This window comes from Lissotriton helveticus, chromosome 3_1 (assembly GCF_964261635.1).
Source record: "Lissotriton helveticus chromosome 3_1, aLisHel1.1, whole genome shotgun sequence".
In the NCBI taxonomy this organism is placed as follows: domain Eukaryota; kingdom Metazoa; phylum Chordata; class Amphibia; order Caudata; family Salamandridae; genus Lissotriton; species Lissotriton helveticus.
The window spans coordinates 2,051,913,879-2,051,940,041 of NC_136061.1; positions in this window are offsets into that span (position 1 = coordinate 2,051,913,879).

The window sequence follows — 26,163 nt, forward strand, 5'->3', positions numbered from 1 at the left end:
AACGCTATGGCTCATTGGTGTGTCTGATGCCTCTGGTAGTTCGGGCTCCCGCGGCGCTCTCTGGGCCGTGTCTCCTCTGTGGGCTTTGGGTTTGTATTCGGGTCTGTCTGCATTTTCGTTCGTAGACGCTGCTTGGGCCGTTTCCTCCTGTCCTCTGTTTTGTGCCCTCTGTGCTCGCTTCGGCGGCACATTTCTTTGTTTAGTTCGATTTGGTGTGGTTTTGATTGGCCCCTGCTCATTTCTTTGGCCTTCGGGCTTTCTGTGTGCCTTCCCTCCTATTTCTCCTCCTGCATTTTCGGGGGATGTAAGGGGGTGTGTGCAGGTGCCTGTATCATTGGCCTCTCTGTCTTTGTTTCCGCTCCTGCTGCTGCTGGCGGGGGTCGGGTTTGGCCGGACTTCATTGTCTCCGGCTCTGCTTTTTGGTCCACAGCTGGTTTTTGCCCTGATGTCACTTGCTTCTGACGGCCTGGCTCTTGTGCGGCTGTGGTTGGCGTCTTTGGGCTGTTCCTCTGTGGTGGCTCGTGGCATCACGTTGTCACGTCGGCCTTCGACCCTTGGGTGCTGTGGTCGTCTTTGGGGTTCTTTTTTCTCTTTTTGTTCTTCCCATTGGGTAGTTCCTGTGCTGGGGGATCCTGCCTCTGTGTTGGATTTTCTCGGGACTATTTTTTTTTACAGGGCCTTGCCCCTTCCGCTCTGTCTTCTCAGTGGGCGGCGGTTCGTGCTTGTCGGGGCCCTGGAGCCTCGTTGGTGGTTTTTGCCCCTTTTGGTGAGTCGGTTTCTTCTAGGCTTTCGGCTTCGTCGGCCGGTCTCTCCTGTATTTGTACCTTCTTGGGTTTTTGCCTGCTGTTTGGGGGGGGGGTCTGATGTTGCCCCCTTTTGGGCTCCTGCTGGTAGCTGACTTGTTCTGGTTGTCTGTTACTGTGGCTTTTTTGCTGGCCATCACCTCTGCTCGTTGGTTGGGTGTGTTTGGTGCTTTGGGTGCTCTGCTCGTTTCTTTTCCCTGTTGGGAGTTCCTGCCGGGTTGGGTTGGTTTGTGGCTTGTTCCGGCCTTTTTGCCTGTGGGTTCTTCCCGTTTCCTTTGGCAGCTGGAGGTGTTTCTTCCTGTTTTACCTGCTGGGGGGTCCCTTGTTCCCCCTTCCTTGGTGGTTCGCTGGGCTCTCTGGTTTTTCCCACCTTCGTTCCCTGGTGTTTTTCCGTTTTCTCCTGCCCTGTTTGTCTCCTGTGGAGGCCTGGCTTGGGGGTTATCGGTTTCCGGTTCTGAGGTTAGTCAGTGGGTGCGTCTGGCGGTCTGCCTGCCTTTTCGGTCCTTTTGGTCTGCCTCCTCCATCTCTGGTGCTGGGTCGTTTGACACGTTCTGTGCCTGCTTCATGGCTGGGGCGGCTGGAGTTTTCTGTCCGGGAGTTTGTTGGGCGGCCACCCGCTGTCCCGTCTCGTATTTATGCTGCCTTCTTGGCTTGTTGTTTTACATGCCTCTGCTGGCTGTTTTTCTGTTGGCATCTTGGGCGTTGCTGTTCATTGATCTTTACTGATTTGTACTCTGCATGGATCCCTGGTGTCCTGCGTTTTTTGGTTGGTTCTCTGCTTGTGAGTTCCTCACGTTGTTAGGACTGGGACGGGGAGGACCCATGAGGGGGTAATGTCTTATTACTTACCGGTAATCTTCATTACCCCGATTGGGGTCCTCCCCGTCCCAGTCCTGTACCCTCCCGCCCTCCCGCTGTGTTTGTGTCGGAGTCTTGTTGATAACAGGCATGGCGGTAGGTGGGAGGGGCTTATGTAACCTTTGAATAACTGGCGTTGTGATTGGCTGGGTGGAGGCAGGACTGCCTCACGTTGTTAGGACTGGGACGGGGAGGACCCCAATCGGGGTAATGAAGATTACCGGTAAGTAATAAGACAATACACACTAAACGCCACTGTAGGAGTGGGCAGACACCTTGGGGGGGACAGCGCGATCAACGCTCTAGTGTTTGCTCTTTGGGCTCTCTGAAAGAGGCTGGAATCGCGTGAGCTGGGTACTAGTGTAATTTTCTCCTGAGGCGGAAGCTGGGAGCAGAGATTTCTTTTTAATTCACGCCAAACTTTGTTTTAAATCTGTACTTACAATTTAACTTGCACTGACTGACAGCTTCGGTCCCTGCCGCTCTCTCAGCCGAGTGGGTGCTGGGCTTTTGGAAGGACAATACACACTCACGCCACTGCAGGAGCGGGCAGCCATCTTGGGGGGGACAGGGAGATCAGCGTTCTAGTGTTTGCTCCTCAGGCTTTATTAAAGAGGATGCGCATGCACAGTGGTCGTGCGCTGTGGACGCACGCAGCGGATGCGCTCAGCGGGCGCACCAAAGGCAAGCCCGTCTGCGCCCGTCCGCCCGTCCGCGCTCGAACTAGCCAAGAGGCCAGAGACGTTGCCTCTTCTAAGTAAAATATCCGCCATCCAGCTCCCATATATTATTCAGCTGAATTCTTAATTGAAATCAAAATATTGCCACAAGTTAATAACCACTTCTATGCAAATTGTGCTCATAAGGTCCTGCTTTTTTTAGAAGGGCCGGTAACCTGCAACCATTGTCAATTTCAAATGGCAACGCAGGCAGGGGATCTTCAATCCCACAGGATAACACAAGAACCAGCCACTGTGAGTCAGAAATATATTTTGTGCAATGTTAGATCTCTTGCCAAACACTCATTTGAAATATGGGACATGATTGTTTCGCATGACCCTGCTGTCTGTTTCTTCACCGAAACATGGTGGTGATCCTCTAACCATCCTATGATTACCCTGGCCATACCAGAGAATTATAAATGTATTCACTTGGACAGAGAGACTAAAACAGGAGGAGGTATTGCCATTGCCTTCAAAAATCACCTGGCCGTGAACTGGGTTTCTAAGGTCAGTAATGACTGTTTAGAAATAGGCATCTTTAAAGTCTCCTTGTCCACTTCCGACAGCTGGTATGGCGCCTTAGTTTATCGGCCCCCAGGTCCCAGAGCCAAATTTCCAGATCTTCTGGTGGAACATTGTGCCATACATGTACTCGCTGCTAACAAATTTCTCCTGCTTGAAGATTTTAACTTCCATGGGGAAAATTCTACCGATCCTGAGGTTAATAAACTTCTTGCCTCTCTCGAACTAAATGGACTTACCTAAAGGGTTGAAGGTGCCACGCATAGATCAGGTCACCTATTAGATCTGGTCTTCTCCAACATAGACCAGTTGAGATGTGACCCTCCTGATCCCCTTTCTTGGACGGATCACTCTATGATCTCGATCTATACTCAGCAGTCGGGCCAGAAGAGCACTAAAAGCCCCATTAGGCATATTCCTCAACAGAGTAGGACTTGGTGCAATCTCTCCCCAGAGGCAATTAACAAGGCTTTTTCCCCAGAATTGGTAACTAACTTTATGGAAGTATCCAAAAAGCTGGAGGCATGTAATACTGCCTTGGAAACAGCCATAGATGTGGTTATACAAAAAAAGAAACAGAGCCCTAATCAATGGCGGCCCTCCACCCCTTGTTATACGGTGGAACTCAAAATGGAAAAAGCCAGTTGCAGGCATCTGGAAAGAATGTGGTGCTCTAGCAAGACTCACCAAAACAGACTTCTCTACAGTCAGGCTCTAGCTAAATACCATCTTAACTTAAAAGGGGCTAGACGCCGGTTTATCATCAACCACATTGAAAATGCTAGTAACTCTTCGAAAATATTATTTGGTATGGTACAGGATTTTGTATCTCCTAAAGTCTGTAGTCAGGCGCCTGTTGAATCGCAGGATCTATGTAACTCCTGGCCATCCTATTTCCATGAGAAAAAATCCAAAATGTATGGACATTTTCTTCCATCAGTCCCTCATGATGCTGTATCTTCCACTTTATCTGAGAAGCAGAATAAGATAGTAGTCAGTTCTGTTAGCAGTTTTGAATTGATCACAATGGAGGAGGTCATAAAAGGTCTTGCTGCCGCTAAATCTGGGTCACTGTCAGATCTTTGCCTTCCAAAAACAATGGCACTGTTAGCCTCAAGCTGTGCCCCGGTAATCAGAGATATATTTAATCATTCAATCCATACTGGTACTATCCCAACCATTTGGAAGGAGGCATTTGTACACCCTATATTAAAAAAAAAACATGGCTGATCCTTCAATCCTGGGCAATTACCGTCCTATTTCTTTGATACCTTTCTTGGGCAAAATATTGGAAGGTGTTATTAACCAACAATTAAGTTCTTACTTGGAAGCTAATCATCTTTTGGATCCCTCGCAGTCAGGTTTCCGGTCAGGTTTTAGCACAGAGACCACAATTCTGGCTGTGATCGACTCTCTCAGAGAGACTATAGATGCGGGAGGCTCAGTAATTCTGATCCTTCTAGATCTCTCCGTTGCTTTTGATACCATCTCACATTATAAGCTGGCGGAGAGATTTCTCTCCTGTGGTATCAAGGGCGTTGTTTTCAAGTGGCTCAAGCACTTTTTGTCTGAGAGAACCCAAACGGTTATGCTGGGACCTTATACCATGGCAAAAATACATCTCGACTAGGGTGTTCTGCAGGGCTCTTGTTTAAACCAAACTCTTTTCAATTTATATATGGCTCCGCTGGCAGGGATAGGTGAGCGGCTGGGTTTTGAGATCATCTCGTATGCTGTTGATACGCAGCTTATGTTTACCATTGGTCCAAACCCAGAGCTCGACAAAATCCGTTTTGCCACCGGTATGCTTGCCATCTCCAACTGGATGACAGCAAATTGTCTCCAGTTGAATCAGGAAACATGGAGGTTATGCTCAGGGGTAAAGCCATGGACATCAGGTCAGAGGACTGGTGGCCCGCTTAGTTGGGCCTGGCCCCCTCCCCCAAACAGTCAGTAACAAATCTGAGTATAAGACTGGACCGGGCTTTGAGTATGAAGGAACACATCGCAGCTACGACGAGTTCGTGCTATTATGGTCTCCGGCTTCTTTGGGAAATTCTACCTTATATGCCTTCCGCCCACCGCAGAACTTTAGTCCAGACGATGGTAATTAGTCGCCTTGACTATGGTAATGCTTTGTTGGCTGAAGTGGGAGAGACCCTTTTGGCCAAACTCCAAGTAGTACAAAACACAGCAGCAAGAATAATTTTAAATCGCCCTGTAGGTTCATCTCCGGCTCCTTTGTTAAGGGAACTGCACTGGCTGTCAGTGAAGAAGAGATCCTTTTTTAAGATTTGCTGCCTGACATATGACGCATTGAACGAAAGAGGTCCCCTATACTTGCGGAAAAAATAATTAAAATATTCCCCTTGCAGGAATCTTAGATCTAGTACTCAGGATCTCCTGCAGGTTCCTCGAATTCGCCTTGTCCGCACTGGGGGTAGAGCCTTCTCATATCTTGCTCCAAGATATTGGAATGAGCTCCCTCCGGCTCTACACAAAATCCCAATGTATAGCATTTTCAGGAAACAGCTGAAAGCTTTGCTGTTTTAAGAAATAGATCTAATTTATCCTGGCTTATCAACTCTCAGTACATTTTCCTAGTTAGCGCCAAGATTCCCCATGGTGATTTGAGCGCTTTACAAATATATAACATAACATAACACACACGGATATTTATGTTTGCATTTCGAACAAAAAATCTTACCGAGTAGCTTGCTTGGGTTTTTCTTCTGAGATATCACTCAGCAGGAAGAAAATATGGGCCTCATTACAATCCAGTTGTTCCTTGTTTGCCAAGCTTTTAAAGGTGTATGTATCTCATAGCCTTATTGGAGAGAGGACAGTTGAACAAGAAGTAGTTCAGATCTTCAATTGCTCCACAGGGCAAAATGTCAGAGATCATTTGCTTCCATTTTTTTGTTTTGCAATTCTTTATTGGAAAACTATAGAAGCAGTGCAGTGGAGCATAGAAAAGGGATGGGATCCAAAAGGAAGGAAGCAGAGCAGAGCATACATTACATACAATGCCCTCATAGGTATTATACATCAGCAATGGGTAGGGTGTATCCGGCAGACACAGAAAGGGTAGCACTGTACGGTTAGTATCATACAGGAAGGTCACAGTCTCCCAGCCGGGGTGGGGGTGGGATAGGGGGTGTCTCATGGTATTGGCAGAGGTGTTGAGGGCGGTGGTATGGCTTGTAGCACTGCTGGCTAGGTCCAGGCAGGACAGTGCATGGCATGCCTGAGGGTGGGAGACCAGGGGTGGGATAGAAGAGCGGAGGAAAAGCAGAAAAGAGGGAGGGATTGAGGAGATCTAGAAAGTTGGGGATGCGCCCGATGCTGGGGGTTACACTTTACAAGGAACTTACAGGTTAGCTAAATATGCTAATCAGTTATACACCAATGTAATCATGTTTAGGAGAGAAGCACATGCACTTTAACACTGGTCAACAGCGGTAAAGTGCTCAAAGTTCTCAGGCCAACAAAAAGATACAGCAAAAAGTGGAGGCAATTAGCAGGAAAGTTAGGGGAAGACCACGCTAAGGATGACAGGTCTAACAGTGTCCTAATGTACAGCTTTTACTAAGAGGTGGGTTCCCTGGTGGATTATAACCCCTCTATTATGCATTCACTATTGAACCTGCTGACCCAAATAAACAAGACAAAATACCTTTCCTTCAAACAATTCCCCTCTGTTTCTTGATTAACCTCTTGTTTTCACACTAAACAAATCTCTCATTTTGTTTTTTTAATCTTTTTCTTAATTATTACACAGTGCACTTAAATACAGAGACCGTTTAGAATATTTTTCGTAGAGCTACCCTCTCTGTATTTTTACCTCTCATGATTGTTCTTACACTTTGTTAGAAATGGGGCTTATAGTTTGCAGTGGGTTGTACCCTGTCCAAGTAAGGTCCCTCTCTCTAGTGTATGTAAGGGGTTTACATAGCTGAGATAACCCCCTGCTCACCCGTTGGTTTTACAGCTGCTCAGCAGTGCTGCGTTGGGTAAACACTCGTAACACGGGGAGATAGGTCCTGGGACGTCAGGTCAGCTGGACCATATATAATATTTTTGAAAAAGACAAGTGCTGACCTAACAGATAAGTAGTCTCCTTCTTTGGAGAGACAAAATAGAGAGAAAAATTTCAGAATTTGTCTGGTATTATTAAATTTTATACCTTCTTACTTTCTGTTTTGTTTTTTTGATTTAGAAATTCATTTTTTCCGAAAAAGATATACCATACACAATTAACATACATTTAGTCAAAGACACATATACAAAATACATTAGATATAAACAACAGAACATCAATCTTAATGTTTCATATGTACATTTGCACAAATGTTTGTGCAACACCAAAAACATTCAATATTTACACTCTCTTCCTTCAAACAAAGTGAATAAACACTCAATTAAGGAAGAAATCAAATGGAGAAAAACGATAAATGTTCAAAGCAATATAGCAGAGGACTGAAGGACTAAATCCAAATCTCAGTCAGGCAAGAAACCACTCATTGCTAGCTGTATTTAGGTAGTTGTCTCCATTATGCCGACGCGTTTCGAACTCGCTTTTGACTTTGCGCGTTCTCGTCAGGGCTTTATGATTTTATCCTGCAGACGGTGTGCAAAATCTGAATAAATAGGAAGAGTTACGTTAGTTCCTTTTGTGGTGTTACATAGCCTCATAAATTAATTCAGATTTCAGATTATTGCATTTAATAAGTGGATTTGGTGAACGCATACCTTATAATAATCGTCACCGATTGATGGGGTTCAAAAGATTAGCTGCGGAGGTCCCCGTCGCAATTTCTAGAAAAGGGGGAAAAAAAACCAATGGAAAGGATTGTATTTCCTGTCCCAATGATAAGCCTGGTACCTGATGCCAAAAGTAACACCCTAGCTCCTACCTTATTCAAGTGTTATTCGTGTTGTTAATCACTCCAGGGATGACATACGCCATTTAGTCATGGACGCCCCTCATGTCCCACGATCCTGCCTAGAGAAAGACTGCGGGGTAACTATCTTTAACGCTCTCAGGTAATGTCTATTGATGTGACATATGAAGTTTGGGAAAAGTACCTGCACTTCGTGCTCGCTAGCGTGGATTGTGGGCTGAGGCGGAGAGCGCGTTTGTTATGCGGTCCGCTTCAGCGACGTTAGATCTCGCAGTCAAGGGCGGGGTCCGCTGGGTATTTCAGAGACGCGACCTATTCCTGCAAAAAGAAAGCGCGGTGTATTACAAACTGCTTATTTAGTGCAGCCGCAGTTATTCTAGCGGATCGAGTGGCGAGATGTGGACCTACCCGGTGTCTCTGGTTAGTCTGCAGACATCGCTTGCAGTGGCTTTCCATCAGTGCGCCATGTTTAGTGTGGGCGTGATTATTTCAAGATGTCATGTGCTGCTGGGGATTCTGGGATTAGTAGTCCAGATCTAATATCTTGAAATGGGGGAGTTTATCTTTCTTGTTTCTATTTGAGGAGTATCTACAAGCGAGCAATTTCTGACATGGAGTTTAACCCAGTTTGTAAACTGTTAAAGCGCAGTATCAAATAAGCCTCTTTTTTGAGTAAGACATCATCCACATTCTGGACTCTTTTCATGTGCCCTATGGTATACAGGACTGTCCATTTGAAGTCCATCTCAGAGTGACCCTGTTCGATGAAATGTTGTACCATTGGTGCAGACACAACTTTGTTTTTGATACGCGATCTATGTTGTGTAATGCGGATGTTGATTTGCTGGTTCGTTTTGCCAATGTACAATTTATCACAGCTACAAGTGATTGCATAAACCACATTCTTGGTTTTGCAATTGCTGAAACCTTCATTTCGCCACCTGATATTTCTGTGGGTGAATTCGCTGCCCTCAATTGTTGTCTCGCATGATACACAGTTACCACATCTGTGGTGACCTTTTATCTGTTTCATGCCCCATATAGAGAGCAGGTCATGTTTTGGTTTTTCTATCATGACGTCTGCCCGCACAATTTGTTGACCTATGCGTCGGGTAAACAGGCACTGAGGGTCAATGAATGGATTTTCTTGTTTCTTAGCAGCAAAACCACCTACAATGGCCCAGATTTGGTTTTAGACCTGAAGTACTAGAAAAAATATACTATAGAGGTATACTTACCAATAGCCCATATACCTTATTTACCAAGAATAAGTCAGTCAGCAATGGAGAAGGTTCAATCGTTTATTTTGCAAAGCGCCCTATATAGGGGAGCCTCTCTCTCGCCTTCACCCTCAAAGGTGCGCAGAGGAGACTGCTGGATTACATTCAACACAGTGCATATATACTTTCAGCATACCTCATGAAACCCTCGTACATGGAAAAGTACCACTTCTCGTGAAGCCAACAGGAAAACCCATATAAGGCACAATTGATTGATTTGAAACTCAGCTTAAACTATTTCGGGGTAGGTCAGTAAAGGTGCCTCCCTTTCGTTCTCGGGCACGGGAGTACAGGCACAGCGTCTGCAAGAATGTGCTCATCCCACTAGAAAGGCAGAGGCGACCTTGAGTTTCCTAAGTTAATGGTCCATTTATAGCCCCGGCCGACCTTTTAGGCTCTCTCTGTCTACACAGTGGCAGGTCACGTGTTTTCCTAGCAAGAGCAAGAGCTACAGAGAAATGAAACCAACATGGCGTTTCTTCAGAGAAGGCCCTATTCTTAATGTATACACGATTCGAGCATATTCAGAATGGAGGGGGTAACCTAAAGATGGTATGCTAATATATCGGATACATTAGGCCAATATTACATGTTATCGATTTTATATTTCTTCAGACCGCCCCCTTTTGGCGTGATGTAGCCAATATACATACAAAGAAAGAACAGGTTTCAATCCAAAAACACACCTTCATCTATTTGCATTAGATCAGCAACTTCCTTCTGCACTAACTGTTTCTCTATTTTTGCCTGGCGCGAAACTGTCAACGAGGAAGTAAGCTTGGCAGCGCAATAAGAGCAGCATGCGGCCCACAATGAAGGCACAGGCAACAAACAAATACCACCCCTAGTGCTCCAGCAAGAATCATGAAGATTTTCCAAACCCACATGGACAAAAGATTCCAGAACCACCCTGTTAAGGACCAGGTACCAGTCTCAGCATAAAAAAAAAAATGTAAATTGATACTTGTATAGCGCACTACTCACCCGCAAGGGTCTCAAGGCGCTTGTACGAATACCGCTGTGGAACCCATCCTGGCTTTCCCTGTGAGGTGTCCACTCCTGGGCACCCCCAAGGTGGAGGCCAGGCATCCTTAGCGTTGTGGAGATTAAGCAAGCTATTGCCCAGAGTTGCAGAGTGGGACTCCATGATTGGAATAGGCACCGAGGCGAGAATTATCAGGTCCCTGGAATTTTGAGCCCAAGACACGCCGAGGCGGGGAATTGAACCCTCGTCCCGGGCTAGACCTCTGCATCAGGGTCTGCCGCTCTAACCATTGAGCCACACTTCTCCATGAACTTCTGCAGCTAAGCGATGTAATTTCTGAATGGCTAAGTGTATAGTTGGAGCAGAATCAGGGATATACACACAACAGGAGCTGCCGATCACGCGGCATGCTCCTCCTCGATCAGCTAGGATGACGTCAAGCACCATCTGATTTTGAAGCGAAATGAGTCTCGTAGACTGAAGCTCTACCGTCAGGTTAGTTAAAATTCCAGCATTGGTTTGAACTACATTTTCCACCACTCTAGAGAGACGTCTAACATCTCTGCTAGTGAAAATGGGACCCCATATAGGAAAGAGGCCCTTTGCTATGTCCACAAACTGCTGCGATGCGGTGTCAGTCTGATCAGTACTATCAGTATCGATACTTCTACTAGCTCAGGAGAGATCTGAATTTCGTTTAGTCAGCCGATGATCCTTATGATAATGAGAAGGGGCTATGTATACTGGAGGATAAAGGAACGACAGGTAGCACTGCCCTGCCCATCCTCGGGGAAGCCAAGTGTAGGCGTTTTCACCGCACACAAAATACACATTGGGCGGAGTTATCAAGGGCGGGGTGCTGTTGGTGTGCAAAGTGTAGGTGTAGTTACATCTACTATCTCCTACCTTAACATGACCTTTACCTTGAATACAAAAGGAAGCAGTACTATTTAAAATTGGGACTGGCATTGCCTTGTCATCAGTTTGGGTAAAGTACATTTACAGCAAACATTCAGTTAACATGTGCCAAAACTCTCAAAAAATTTTTTTAGAGTCATATCAAAAACAGCGACCTTAAATCTCCTATTCAATATATGATAACACAATTATTATTGATATACATTTATTTTTATTTGATATAAATCATAGAACCAAATATTGTTATTTCATTAAATATTATTTATCAAATCAGATAGTCAGTCAAAAGCATATGAACTAATTCATAATCACAAAATACATTACTACAACAAAAAACATACAAACATATATAACAACAAGTCACTTGGGACCGGTCAAAGTTATATTGTAGTTGGCAAAGCGGTTAGATTTTGACTACGCGCATTTCGGCATTCTGCCTTCATCAGGTGACCGTCATTCGCACATACGTTAGACAGGACAAATACTAGGAGAGAAAATACAAAAATATATATATGTACATGTCATAAAAAACCGGTCGCAAAGTAATCATATACATAGCCTATATACACATGTCAAAACAAGAGAGATTAGGTCACTATATACATTTAAAAACATTATATTATACTATATACAAATATACAAAACACGCAGCTCATTAAGTATAGTCCTAGTGCTATATCAGCTTGGGCATATATCCCAAACAGATAACATGTTCCTATATATATATATATAAATATACAGTCCAACGTCTACTAAGGTAATCTATCAGATATCTACAGATCATATTCGTACTTAGAAGAGATTATTTTTAGACTATACTAGTCATTGGGTAAAAAGATAGTATCTTTTGCTCAGAAATGTTCACAGTTCTCTCCGGACCATCCAATCAGGGGAGAATGTTTAAGGCAAAAAAGGTCAAAATAGGAGGCCACTCGTCGTGCATATTAGATAAAAAAAATATAATGGCTAACGGCTAACCACAATTATTAATAGTGTCTAAATGCCCTGAACTAATTTAGTCTGTAATTACTCCTAATTATCCATACTTACATAAGTTTGCCAACTACAATATATTTTTGACCGGTCCCAAGTGACTTGTTGTTATATATGTTTGTATGTTTTTTGTTGTAGTAATGTATTTTGTGATTATGAATTAGTTCATATGCTTTTGACTGACTATCTGATTTGATAAATAATATTTAATGAAATAACAATAATTGGTTCTATGATTTATATCAAATAAAAATAAATGTATATCAATAATAATTGTGTTATCATATATTGAATAGGAGATTTAAAGTCGCTGTTTTTGATATGACTCTAAATTCTTTTTTGAGAGTTTTGGCACATGTTAACTGAATGTTTGCTATAAATGTACTTTACCCAAGGTGTTGTTTTCCCTACGTATAGCAAATTGTATATTGCCTTGTCATCAGTAACATTACGGTTCTGGAAATGCTGGAAATATTGCGTGGAGTTAAAGTGTTCAAAATCTAACATTTCTTCCTTCAACCACGTAGCATTCTCATAAGTGGTGTACATATTCATACAGGCATCTGGATCTAAAGATCCCTCTCCTTGGTTTCCCAATGCATCAAATCCTTGATGTTGTTCTATATATCTTAAAACAGCTTCATAATCTTTTTCGGTATATCTGTTGGGGTCGGCTACGTAATGTAGATACATAAGAGATAGCAACTGAAACCATTCCTCACAGCTCGCTAAGTGTGATAACGGCAGAGAAATGAATAAATCATGACGATGCATTACAGATGGCAAAAGGCCACATATCCAACAATTTGTCTTATTTGTAGTGCTGTGAGCTTCATGTAACATTTCAATGAACACATTTTTAACATACATTTCTCTATGTCTTTCCTTGTGGGGAGGCAAAGTATAAAAGTAATGTTCAGGAGGAGCTATTGTAGTACCTAATACCTTATACATAGGATATTTGAATTCTAAATATACAAACACACTCATTAATATTATCGTGATTACTGCAATGATTATTACATAGGCTACCTTCAATCTGGTAGCCCAACCGGAGAACATAGGAAAATTTTCATAGAAAGGTCGGGGGCATGGAGTCGCTCATCTTCAAGGCCAAATCGGGCAAAGGGGTACATCCTAACTAGAAGTCCAAACTAAGGGGCACATTATGATGGCGGACGGACCTGAGTCCGTCCGCCACCATAGAGTAGAATGGACCGTCCGCAGGGGCTGCGGCGGTCCCTCCGTGCAGATTAGGATGTGACCGCCAGGGTGGCGGTCACATCCTCAATCTTTAACATTGCGGCGGGTGCAGCTTCAAGCTGCACCCGCCGCAATGTTAAAAATACATACATTGCATTTGTATGCAGCAAGCGTCAGGCACCGCGCGCTGCCTGCCGATTACTGCATACAAATGCAGGGGGGTACTATAGGTACCCCCCATGTGCACCCCCCACCCCCCTTCTCCCAGGGGGCCCGCAACGGGCCCCCGCAGTGGAGCTCCGTATGCTTTTCGATGGCCGAAAAACCCGCCGTGGAAAAGCATTTCTTTTTGGGCATCCTAATATGGCTGACGGTGTCTGAGAGACACCGTCACCATATTAGTGCTTTTCCGCCGCGGTTGTAAGCCAACCGCGGCGGAAAAGCTGCGGACGGAAACCAGGACCCACCAGCTATCCTAATGTGGCGGTGGGTCTTTGGTGGGTCCGCTGCGGTTTTTCCGTATCCTCCGGGCCGGCGGTGGCTTCCGCCGGCCCGGAGGATGCGGAAAAAACGCTATCCTAATCAACCCCTAAACTCGGAAAAAGGGTGCAAGCCACCTGCCAGAGGGTTTCTTCTCCCTGTGTCCATTTAGAGCCTCACAGGCAGGCTCCTATCGTTCATCAAAAAGAAACAATCTTCACTTTAATTCACCGTTGCAATTTAGGCCCTTAATATGACACAGTCTCTCTTTCTGAACAGAGCAATGTAACAGTTCCAAGCTCTCAATGGGTTCAGTCCAGTGTCTTGCTCAGTACCCAAGTGAAATGCTATCTCCAACCCTACAGCTCAAGTCTTTCCCTATCTCCTACAATCTGAAACTGGGGTACCGCGTTGTTTTCGGGGCCGTAAATTGTATCGCAGATGGCCAGGTTGCTCCTGGTAATGAAACAACACAGCATCAGGGACATTCGGTATTTTCAGAAGCCTCTGAGGAATAAGCCTTCCCAAAAGATTCTGGGACTGGGGCTGATTCGTCTCCTTGTGGTATCAACAATCCTTCCTCTGGCCCGATTTCAAGGGCATCTGAGAAAGGCACGAAACTCAATCTCCGCTCTCCTTCTTGTGTTAGAACTCCGTCTCGGTTCTGCTGATCAAAAGGTAGCGGAAGGGGTAATTTCTTCACATGGGAGACATGTATCCAGTGCTTCTTCCCGTCCACTTTCACTGCTGTCCGTGTTGCCAAAAGGATCTGATAGGGACGGCTCCACTTTGGGTCCAAACTCGATTTCCGCTGATAATTTCAAACAAGGACCCACTGTCCTGGCTCCAAACGATGTCCAGGACCCTCTGGCAGCGGCTGCAATACAGCTGATACCTGTTGATAAATGGAACGCAAATCTTTAGTCAAAGCGTACAAATAATCTGTCATCATGGGATAATCAATGTCGCGAAAGGACCTAGGTCTTGGGACACCCCACACATTAGCTGGTCGACCAAAAACAACCTCATATGGTGACAGCCCGACTCTTGAATGGGGGGTTACTCTTAATGACATTAACGCTAACGGTAAAGCATCAGGCCAGCTCAAGCCTGTGCTTTCTTGAATTTTTGCCATTTTTAGTTTCAGTATTCCATTATATTTCTCAACTAGTCCTGCAGACTGCGGATCTTGCGCTGCATGAAATTTCTGTTTTATCTGTAAACCATTACAAACATGTTTGACAAGCTCTGCATTAAAATGTACCCCGTTGTCTGTCCAAATGACTCGAGGCAAACCAAATCGGGGCAGGAACTCTTTGATTAGGGCTTTTGCAGTGGCCATAGTGGTGTTTCCTTTAGTAGGATATGCTTCAACCCATTTACTAAAGGCGCATACCACCACCAGCACATACTTAAGACTATTCACCCTTTCGAGTTGAATATAATCCATTTGTATTACTTCAAACGGTAAAGAAGGAGGTGCAAAATTCCCACTAAGAACTGTCTCCCTCCCTCCAGGATTATGCTGTAAGCTGACTATGCAGTATTTAACCACATGGGTAGCAACTTTCGGAATATTCTGGTTATTCCACACAGGGTCTAATAATGCACAAATACCTATTGCACCGATGTGAGCGGGACCATGGGCCATCACGACTACTGCATACACCAGTGCATTGGGCAAAAGCCTTCGTTGTTTTTCCGTTAAATCAACCCAACAATCATTTTAATCCAACTTCCCTATTTCCTGTTCCCATTTCATTATTTCATCAGGAGTAGCTTCTTTCTGTAATTCTTTAACACTTTCAATAGTATTATCAAACACTGTTGTCTCCGCAACCCATCTGGCTGATGCATTGGGGAACATAGCAGACATTTTAGTTTGCGCTGTTTCCTTAGCTACCCGGTCGGCAAAGGCATTTGCCTCCCCTGTAGTATCAATGATTTTCTTGTCAGCACTACACTTGATAATGGACACCTTCTCTGGTAAGGTTAATGCATTCAACAATCTTTCGATCAAAGGGCCATGCTGTATCCTCTGACCCTGGGAGGTAAGGAATCCTCGTTCCCTCCACAGCCGCCTAAAACTATGGGCCACGCCAAAGGCTTACTGGCTGTCGGTAAAAATATTTACTCTTAAACCTTCACTTAATTCACACGCTCTTATTAATGCTATTAGTTCAGCTGCTTGTGCTGAGTGCTGGAAAACCCGAGCGGTCTCCACTACTGTTCTGAGGGACATTATGGCATAAGCAGCTGTTGTCGTGCCATCTGGTCACTTAAAACATGAGCCATCCACATACAACTCCCCTTGTGGTTCAGATAAAGGGGAGTCAGTGAGGTCTACACGTCCCTTCGTTTCTTCTTCTGTCCGAAATATACAATCATGGACATCGTCCTTTTGATCACTCGAAGGGAGGGGTAGTAATGTGACTAGATTCAGAGTGGCACATCGTTTGATAATAATGTGTGGTACAAATAGAGTTCATTCGTAACCCGTCAATCGTGCACTCGTAAGGTGCTGGGTTTTTGTTCGATTCAATAATATATCCACAGCATGCGGTACCATCACTGTGAGGTCAGTATTCAAAACAATCCCCTCTGACTGTCGAATGGCCACCGCCACAGCAGTGGTAGCCCTTAAACAGCTAGGAAGGGCTCTGGCAACATTATCCAATACTGCCGAAAAATATGCGCAAGGTCGTTGCTTTCCACCACAATCTTGTGTTAACACTGAGAGTGAACAACCGTCCACCTCATGCACGTTAAGTACAAAAGGTTTTTGGTAATCCGGAGTACCCAAGGCGGGTGCAGAGCAAAGAGCAGATTTCAAAGAACCAAAAGCATCCTGACATTCATCCGTCCAGGGCAAGGGTTCATGCACAACTTTGGTAATCAAATGCATCAAGGGTTTAGCCAAAAGAGAATAATTAGGAATCCATTGGCGACAGTAAGAGGTTATGCCTAGAAAAGCATGAACATCACATTGAGTACGGGGCACAGACATGTTAGTAATAACAGTTATTCATTCAGGAGTCTTCTCCGCGATTTCGACAGTAAATGACCATGGTAGATCACTTCCTGTCGAAAATTTTGAAATTTATATAAGGAGACTTTATTACCGTTAGCTGCCAAATGGGTCAATAATTTAACAGTGGCCTCTTTGCAACCTTCTGCTGTGTCTGACGCCACTAATATGTCATCCACATATTGGATGAGAACATTACCAGGAGGTAGGACTAATTCATCTAATACTGCTTTTAGTGCTTGGCTATAAACACTTGGGCTCTCAGTATAGCCTTGAGGTGCACGACAAAATCTAAAACTGTGGCCAGATAATGAGAATCCAAAAATATGACGGCTGTCAGGGTCGATTGGAATGCTAAAGAAAGCATTTTTCAAATCTTTCACTGAGAAATACTGGGCAGTAGGGGGAATCATAGTAAGAATTGCAGTGATATCTGGTACCACAGGATATTGGGGAATCACTATCCTGTTAACCTCTCTGAGGTCAATCACAAAGTGATATGTATCTTTATAGTCACGGTCACCGTCGAGTGGGGTCTTTTTCAAAATTGGTAAAATAGGGCTATTACAAACATTAGCAGCTGTTTCCTCTACCACTCCTTTCCTAATCAAGTCACGAATAATTTGTAATAAGGCCCGTTCGCCTTCTGGCAAAATTCGATATTGTGGGATACGTGGCAAATGTGCATTTGGTTTTAAGGTAATAGATACAGGGGGTATTTTTAACAACCCCACATCTGTGTCCCCTGTTGCCCAAAGGGTCTGGGGAATCTTGGAAAATTCAGGTGGAAGACGTTCATTTTTGGCAAAACATTGAGACGTGCATTCGGTAGGAGGCTGCGTTAATAAATAAACACCTTCAGGAGAACAGTCAATGCGAGCATGCAATTTCTTCAATATATCCAGTCATAACAGATTCTCGCCACAACTAGAAGTAGGCAAAAATGGGGAATCCACAGTAATCGGGCCCATCGTAAATGGTAGTAGCTTAGAAATGGGGCTTACTACCGGGATTCCTGAGAAACCCACTGATACGTTATTTTGCCCAGACAGAGCAGCGCCTGGGACCAGTGAATGAGCAACAGAACTATTCATTGCTCCATTATTCACCAAAAACTTCTCAGATGACCCCATCAATTGCCCCTTTACATAAGGCCCCTGTTGGTCAACTGGTACTGATATGTGGCCCCTGCTCTGTCCTTGGCTGTCTCATGCGTAACTATTTCCATCATATCCATCCTCCCGATAATCCTCATTGTAGTATTGTCTCCCTTGAGGATCATCAAAATAATTCCTGCCTGACTCACTACCGGACATGTCCCCACGTCTCATACTATTCCGATCATTACCACTTCGTCGTCTTCCTCTTCCTCGATTAAAGGTTCCTCGTCCATATAATAATGGACACTGAGCTCGCCAGTGTCCCTTTTGTCTACAATTGGAACACTGATTTTTCTCTATGCTCGGAGTTGGACCCATTCCTCCGCCCGACCCAACATTGCCCTTCTTGGAAAGGAACCTCTTCCTCCTCTACCAGCATTTTGTCCCTTACTAACTTGTTGCAGCAGCACTCGGGTCTTCAATTCCTTAACCTTTTTTTTAGACTTGTCCTTGCTCTCATTTTCTCGATGTTCATGATACTGGGCCATGGTAAGAATAACTGAGGGGTCTAAGTGGTCCACGTACTCTCAGCAGCCTGCAATCGTGCCATTACGTCAGGCAACAAATTAGTGCCAAATCTATTCACAAATAATCGTATGCCACCTTCCGTGGACAAATCTTGGCCACTGAAGTCAATAAATACTTTTTCAAACCGGGTGAAAAAATCAGATACACTTTCATCCTTTTTCTGTTTACAAGCCGTTAATTTATCCCAATCCACTTTTCATGGGGGAATAAGTGTTTGCATATATGTGATGATACGAGCAGGTATAGCTAAAATCTCATCTTTAGGTTTATCACCCGGCTTCCGATCTTTGTCCCATACTTTAATCTGATCCCAGGTCCCTCCAAGTTCTGCCGCATGATCTGAGCCATGTACCTGTCTCCATATATCCACTGGGATCAAGAGGCCGAAGAATAACTCAATATCAGCTAAAGTCATAACGGCCGAATTTGCGGCTTCTGTTAATTCTTTATAATAAGCTGTAGGATTTTTACATGGGTCAGGAAGTTGGGCTTTTAATGTAAGAACTTCACTTCGTTTCTATGGGGTATAAACCCATTGCTCTTGGAAACGTGCCTCTACACGATTTCTGGTCACCGTCCCACCGCCATCCCTTACTTCGAGAATCTCCGGATGGAAAAGAGGATGCACTTCTCTCATGGGATATTGTACCCCCCAGTCTGGACATTTCCTATGCATTCGTTCTCGGTATTGTATCAGGGTCTCCACATTCTGGAATACTTCTTCGACTTGCAATTGGAACTTAAAAGCTCGATCCCTGATATCACATAATATCTGAGGAGCCAGCCCTTCCTCAAAACACTGTTCCCATAAGGAAATTAATCGAATTGCCATGTGTTCTAATGCCAATTGTTGCGTAACTGGTTCAAAATCCTTCATAGTGCTCCAAATATCTTCTAAAGTATAAATTGGATTCCGCATCCACTGGGATGCCAGAACCACAATGACCCGTCTTTCTTCAGTTCCTAAGGACGAACGAGTAAAAACTCGTCAGCCTTCCATACCCCCTACGGGGCGTCGTGGCATAACATCTAAAGAGGCAGTGGTTATTCCCATAGGGAGGACCGCTGGCCCTTCGGCTGGGGGTGTTAAAATTACCTCTGGCAAGTGGGAAGCAGCAACCGGCCCAGTTCGCAACATAATCAAGTCTGAGGTAGTTGGGCAAAGAGTAGGGGGAGAGAACACTGGAGCTGGAGGGCGCACAGCTACTGGTACAGTAGCGACTGAGGGCCCCACTGTGGGAGCTCCAACTGCTCCTGTCCTAGCTATTGGGACCACAGGGTACAAACCTTGAGGTGCATATTTAGGTGGTGGACGGGCTTCCAATAATTCCTCTATCTCATCTTCTGCCTCAGTTCTTGTCACATAACTCTTATCGGTCTGCAATCAAAACTGTCTATCCACTTGTTCAATATTTTTCTCTACCTTTTCATTCTCATACGCCACTGCCGTTTGAGTAACAGTCTGTCCAGCTTTATTTTTTCCCAATTTCTCTTCTCTTATTCGCCGCCGTTTCGCCTCCTTTAACCACAAGTTCAGGGAGTAGAACATAGTTTGACGGCTTCTCTTCATAAACAATTTGTTTTGCAAATAATTAATTTTTCTTTCATCGAAAGACCCCGTTAAAGGCCATTGTAGTTCTGAATTATCCTTAGTGTACTTGTTCCATAGTGTATTAAACAAAATGGGGGAAATACCATGTTTTGCATACATATTAAAACTGGAACTGCCTTCCGGAGGGGCAAGCTGTCTTCCTTCCAGCCAACCATTCAGACAACGGCAGCATCCAAAACACAATTTACTAAAACACGACATGTTTATAAATCAATAACGCGTCCATTCATCACATACCCTTTCACTCCTAGATCGAATAATCCCACTTGCTATTCATACTTAAAGTGCATATTTTCGATCGAATAAAACAATTCGGTCATGACTTCAAAATACCAAATTACATGTCTTATACTCCAGCAGAGCCCATCGACTCCTGTTCGGGGAATTGATCACACCGGATTCCAGACCACCAAAGATTCACAAAAGAGACAGTCCAAAGACTGCCCTGTGATCACCAGACAGGCGAACCACGAACTATTTTACAGACCATCCCATAGTCCTGTGCTGGTTGGGCCGGGCGTGTGGGCGCGTAGCTCCAGAATCCAAGCTTACCCAGTTGCTCCTAGGGCTTTTCCGAAGAGGATTCGGCCGAGTGAGCACCCTCCGTGCAACACTAAGGCCTCCGATGTTGGCTCAAATAGTCACCAAACAAGTCTGTGGGGCATCCGCCCGTGCAGTCACTCCACTGCCACGTCAGACCCCCAGATTCCCTGTGGTTCACTAACCACCAAATTTCATACACAGTTAACTGTTTCTCTGAGCCACTTCTCCAAAGTGCTCGTTCCGAAGTCAACAAAGGACTAACAATCCAATTCACTCACCTCGTGCACTCAGGTCTGATTGCGTGTTCTCCACTGCCGACTCCTTTATAGACCAACACGGTCAGCTGTTCCCAGGTTAAGCCCGTAGGACTCTGGCGAAGGGTTATTTAGCAGCTGGGAAGGTCACTGAGCTCGAGAGTGGAATTTCCTTTTCTACCACAAACTGGTTTCTCAATTAGGACCCTTTTTCAATCCACCCACTCGACCAGAACTCCTCCCCGTCCCTCTTCTCCTGTTTACAGGAGGGGACAACCCTATTGCGGAGTCCCGGCGGAGTCGCCCACTGAAGTACCAGAAAAAATATACCATAGAGCTATACTTATCAATAGCCCATCTACCTTATTTACCAAGAATAAGTCAGTCGGCAATGGAGAAGGTTCAATTGTTTATTTTGCAAAGCGCCCTATATAGGGGAGCCTCTCTCTCGCCTTCACCCTCAAAGGTGCACAGAGGAGACTGCTGAATTACATTCAACACAGTGCATATATACTTTCAGCATACCTCATGAAACCCCTTGTACGTGGAAAAGTACCACTTCTCGTGAAGCCAACAGGAAAACCCATAAAAGGTACAATTGATTGATTCAAAACTCAGCTTAAACTATTTTGGTGGTAGGTCAGTAAAATTGCCTCCCTTTCGTTCTCGGGCACGGGAGTACAGGCACAGCGTCTGCCAGAATGTGCTCATCCCACTACAAAGGCAGATGCGGCCTTGAGTTTCCTAAGTTAGAATCAATGGTCCATTCATAGCCCAGGCCGACCTTTTAGGCTCTCTCAGTCTACACAGTGGCAGGTCACGTGTTTTCCTAGCAAGAGCAAGAGATACAGAGAAATGAAACCAACATGGCGTTTCTTCAAAGAAGGCCCGATTCTTAATGTATACACGATTCGAGCATATTCAGAATGGAGGGGGTAACCTAAAGATCGTATGCTAATATATTGAATACATTAGGCCAATATTACATGATATCAATTTACGGTCCTCTCAGACGGGACTACTTGTGGTGCCCAGAGTTAGAAAGGCACGGATGGGGGGGAGATCTTTCAGATACCTTGCTCCCAAGTGCTGGAATGTCTTGCCCCCAGACCTCCGTCTTGAGCCATCAGAGGCCCTGTTTAGGAAAAAATTAAAAACGTACCTTTTTAGCAGGTAGCTCCTAGGGGAGGGGGGGATGGCAACTGCTCACTTACCATAGCGCGGGGACACGCCTTCTGGCGTCACCAGGCGCTTTAAAAATGTCCAAATAAAATAAATAAATATGTTTCTTCAGACCACTTGGCAGGTCGGTACTCCCAGCAGAGGAATTCGGGCTGCAGGTGAAGTCTTTGATGGTCCTGAGACTTCTTAACAGGAAGCAAGCACACAAGCTGTTGAAGAACCTTGGAAGTAGGATATAGAAATCAAAGTCCAGTCCTTTCACTACCAGGACAGACGCAGCCGGGGACAGGCCAGCACAACAAAATAACAGGCAGAGTGTCAGTCCCTCCTACAGTATCCAGCTTTTCTTCCTGGCAGAATGTCCTTTAGTCCAGAAGTGTTCTGAGGTTATGGTGACACAGCTCCAGTAGTTATACCAGTTTCTACTTCTGAAGTTGATAAACTTCATAGGAAGGTCTTTGTAGTGACTTTACCTGACCTGGCTTTGGGCACACTACACAGGGGTGGATGCAGCTTTGTGAGAGGACAGGTACAGCCCTATTCTGAAGTGAGTGACAACTTCTTTCACCGCTGTAGCTCAGGAAGACCCATCAGCCTGGTGACGGGCCATCGGGATATGCAGGGCATACCTCATCTTTCTTTGTGTGACTGCATACAGTGAATGCACAAATAGCCCAACTGTCACCCTCCCTCAGACATGAATTCTACAGACAGGCAGTGGCACAGAATGGTAAAGCACGAAAATGACCACTTTCGAAAAGTGACATTTTCAAATTGTGAGTTCTGAGACCCCAAACTAAAAATCTCTGTACCCAACTGGAAGTTACTCTTGTAAGATTTTACAAGGCAGTTCCAATGATAAACTATGGGATAGATAGTCCTTGCAAAAGTGAAAAATTAAATTAGCAGTATTTCACTATCAGGACATGTAAAACACACCAGCACATGTCCTACCTTTTAAATATGCTGCACCCTACCCATGGGGCTACTGTGGCCCTCCCTTAGGAGTGCCTTACATGTAGTAAAAGGGACGTTTTGAGCCTGGCAAGTAGTTGCACTTGCTAGGTAGAAATGGCAGTTTAGAACTGCATATACATGCACTGCAGTGTCAAGTCTGAAACATGTTTGCTTGGCTATTCATTTGGGTGGCACAATCAGTGCTGCAGGGCCCACTAGTAGCTTTTGAATTCCAGGCCTTTGGCACACATTTTGCACTTTACTAGGTTCTTACCAGTACATCAAATATGCTAATTTTGGATAACCAATCACACTCACAATGTACACAGGAAGCACTTCCACGTTAGCACTGGACAGCATTGACAAAGTGCCCAGAGTCTTAAAACTAGCAAAAACGAAATACAGCACCCTGTCAAAAACAGGAGGTCAGAAGCAAAAAAGACAGGAGAAAAACTTACCAAAGATGCCAGGTCTAACACATGTCCCCCCCAGCTGCAAGTGGGAGAACTACCCAACCTTATGGGTATTTTGTTCACTAAGGTAGAAGAAACTGGACAGACCATCAACATTGGTGTGTTTTGTGCCAGGGTGTTGTTCCATTGGAAACTCTGGGGCATATTATCAACAACTAGCGATATTTATCGCTAAATAAGCTTAGCGACAATTTTTCTATCGCCGTGCATCGCCAGTTTTTATCACAGAGATAACGTGCTATTAGCGACGTTTATCTCAAATGCGATAAAATATCCGGCGATAGCGGCTTAATGTGTGAATATCGCTCGAAATCCAGCGATATTCAGGCATTAACGCCAATAGGGTTTTAACCTGAATATCCAACTCCCATTGGATATACAGGTTAAAAAGTGGTTTGAACAGGCATTAGTTTTCAGAGATAGTCGCGCTTAGCGCACATTTTTTCATCGCTTCGCCTGCATTGATAATAGGCGATAGCGATGTTAGCGACTTCATTCAGTCGCTAACAGGTTGGGTACACCCACTTTGCATGTCATTAGCGATAAATATCACTGACATGCAAAGCGGGCCCCAAATTGCTCGCTATCACCTAAAAGCTGTCGCTAACTGATGTTAGCAACAGCTTGCTAATAGGGAGATGAAATTATCGCCGCTTTGCAGCCAAAAACGGCCACAAAAGCGGCGATAATTTCATATCGCCTGCCTTGGTAATATGCCCCTCTACACCCTATAGGGAGATGGACCACCTGAATAGTTTCTTATACCTCATTTCCATTACCATTTGAGGGGCCTGTGGTGTTTCTGAACCTGGAAGTGCGTCAGCAACCAGATCTCAGCAAAAGCTTTCCTTTCAATTGCACTCCACCTCTGTTCCACCTAACCGTAAAACCAACAGGTTGATATAGGCCCTCTTCGTTTAGCTGTGAAAGCATGGCTCCCACACCATGATCTGAAGCATAAGTCTGCAACACAAACTCCTTGGAGAAATTAGGAGCCTAGAGCATGGGAGCCATGAACAGGGCCTCCTTCAGTGTATGAAAAGCGGTCAAGCATGCCTCAGTCCTGATCACCTGACACGGCTGCTTCCTTGAATTCAGCTCAGTCAAGGGGACAAAATAGTGCCATAACCCTTGACAAATGTGCGGTATGTGAGACTTAAAAAGCCTCTTACATTTTTCTTGGTCTTGGGGGGTGCCCAAGCCAGAAATGTTGTCAATCTTGGGTTGTAGGAGTGCTGCCTAGCCGCTTCCGACTTGTTGCCCCACATACACCACAGACCCCTGCCCTATCTGGCACTTACTGGCCTTGATAGTGAGGCCTGGCTTCTGTAGTGCCTTAAAAATTTCCCAGGGGCGGTGCAAGTGGTCCTCCCAACTGGAGCTGAAAACAGCAATGTCATCAAGGTAGGCATCACTGAAGTTCCTAAACTCAGCCAGGACATGGCTGATCAATCTCTGAATGGTGGCAAGGGGTACTTCAACCCGAAAGGCATGACCTGGAACTGGTAATGCCCTCCTGGTGTTGAGAATGCTGACCTCTCCTGTACCCTCTCAGTCAAGGCAATCTGCCAGTGCCGAGACATGAGATCCAACATACTGAGGAAATTGGCAGCTACCAGCCGTTAAATGAGCCCATTAGCTTGTGGATGGGCTGTGCATCAGTCTTCTTAATTATAGCCTTGAGCCCACGGTTTACCATGAGTAACCTCACTTACGGTGTGGCACTGGAAACAGCAGCTTTGAGAACCAAGACCACTCTGCTGGAACAAGGACTACTGGGGGCTCCATCACCCCTAAAGCTAACATCTTGGGCACTTCCTCTTTGATGCTAGCCTTCACTCTGTCTGTCAACCTGTACATCTTGTGTTTCACAGGCGTATTATCCAAATAGAGTGGCAAACTCTCCCAGCAACTGGTGACAGTCACTCTGCTGCTCCAGGGTCAGTGTAAGGGAGAGGATCACACCTTCTATTGACCCATCCTTTTCCTTTGCAGATTGGAGGTTGGAGAGAGGTTCACTTTCCTCTTTCACCCCATCATCAGTAGCCAAGAGCATAGTCAACTCAGACCTCTTGAATTAGGGTTTGAGTAGGTCCACGTGCAGGACCCTCAAAGGGTTCCTTTCTAGGAGTCTGTGAGTCCACCAGGTAGATGACCACACTCTTGTGCCCTTCATCTCGTATAGGCCAGACCAATTGTCTTGTAGAGCATAGGGCTCTACTGGCTCCATCACCTACACCTTCTGACCAGGATGAAACTCAACCAGAGTGGTATTCTTGTCGTACCAATGTTTTATGTCCTCCTGGCTTACTTCCAGGTTTACCTGAGCATGTTTCTAGAAACAGACTGTCTGGTTTCCAAATGCCAGCATGCAACTGAATATATCCTAGGGGGGCTTCCTCTGAGCTTACTCCCAGCCCTTCTTGACCAGAACTAAGAATTTCTCTCACAAGGTGCCTGTACAACAGCTTAAAGGCTCTAAAGCCAACCCCTTTCTGCTATACCTGCCTGTAGGTGAAGAGAAGGCATGGCAAGAGGATGTCCCACTTATGCCTCATGGTTTCTGACAAAACCCTAATTATGCCTTTCAGGGTACAGTTGAATCTCTCAACCAACTAGGGGTGGTAAGGTGGGTAAATTTACAGTTCAACCCATACTCCTTCCACATGTCCTTCATGTACAGTGAAATGAAGTTGGTACCCCATCTCCTTGGGGAAACCCACACAGCTAAACAACCCCATCAGTGCCCGGACCATGA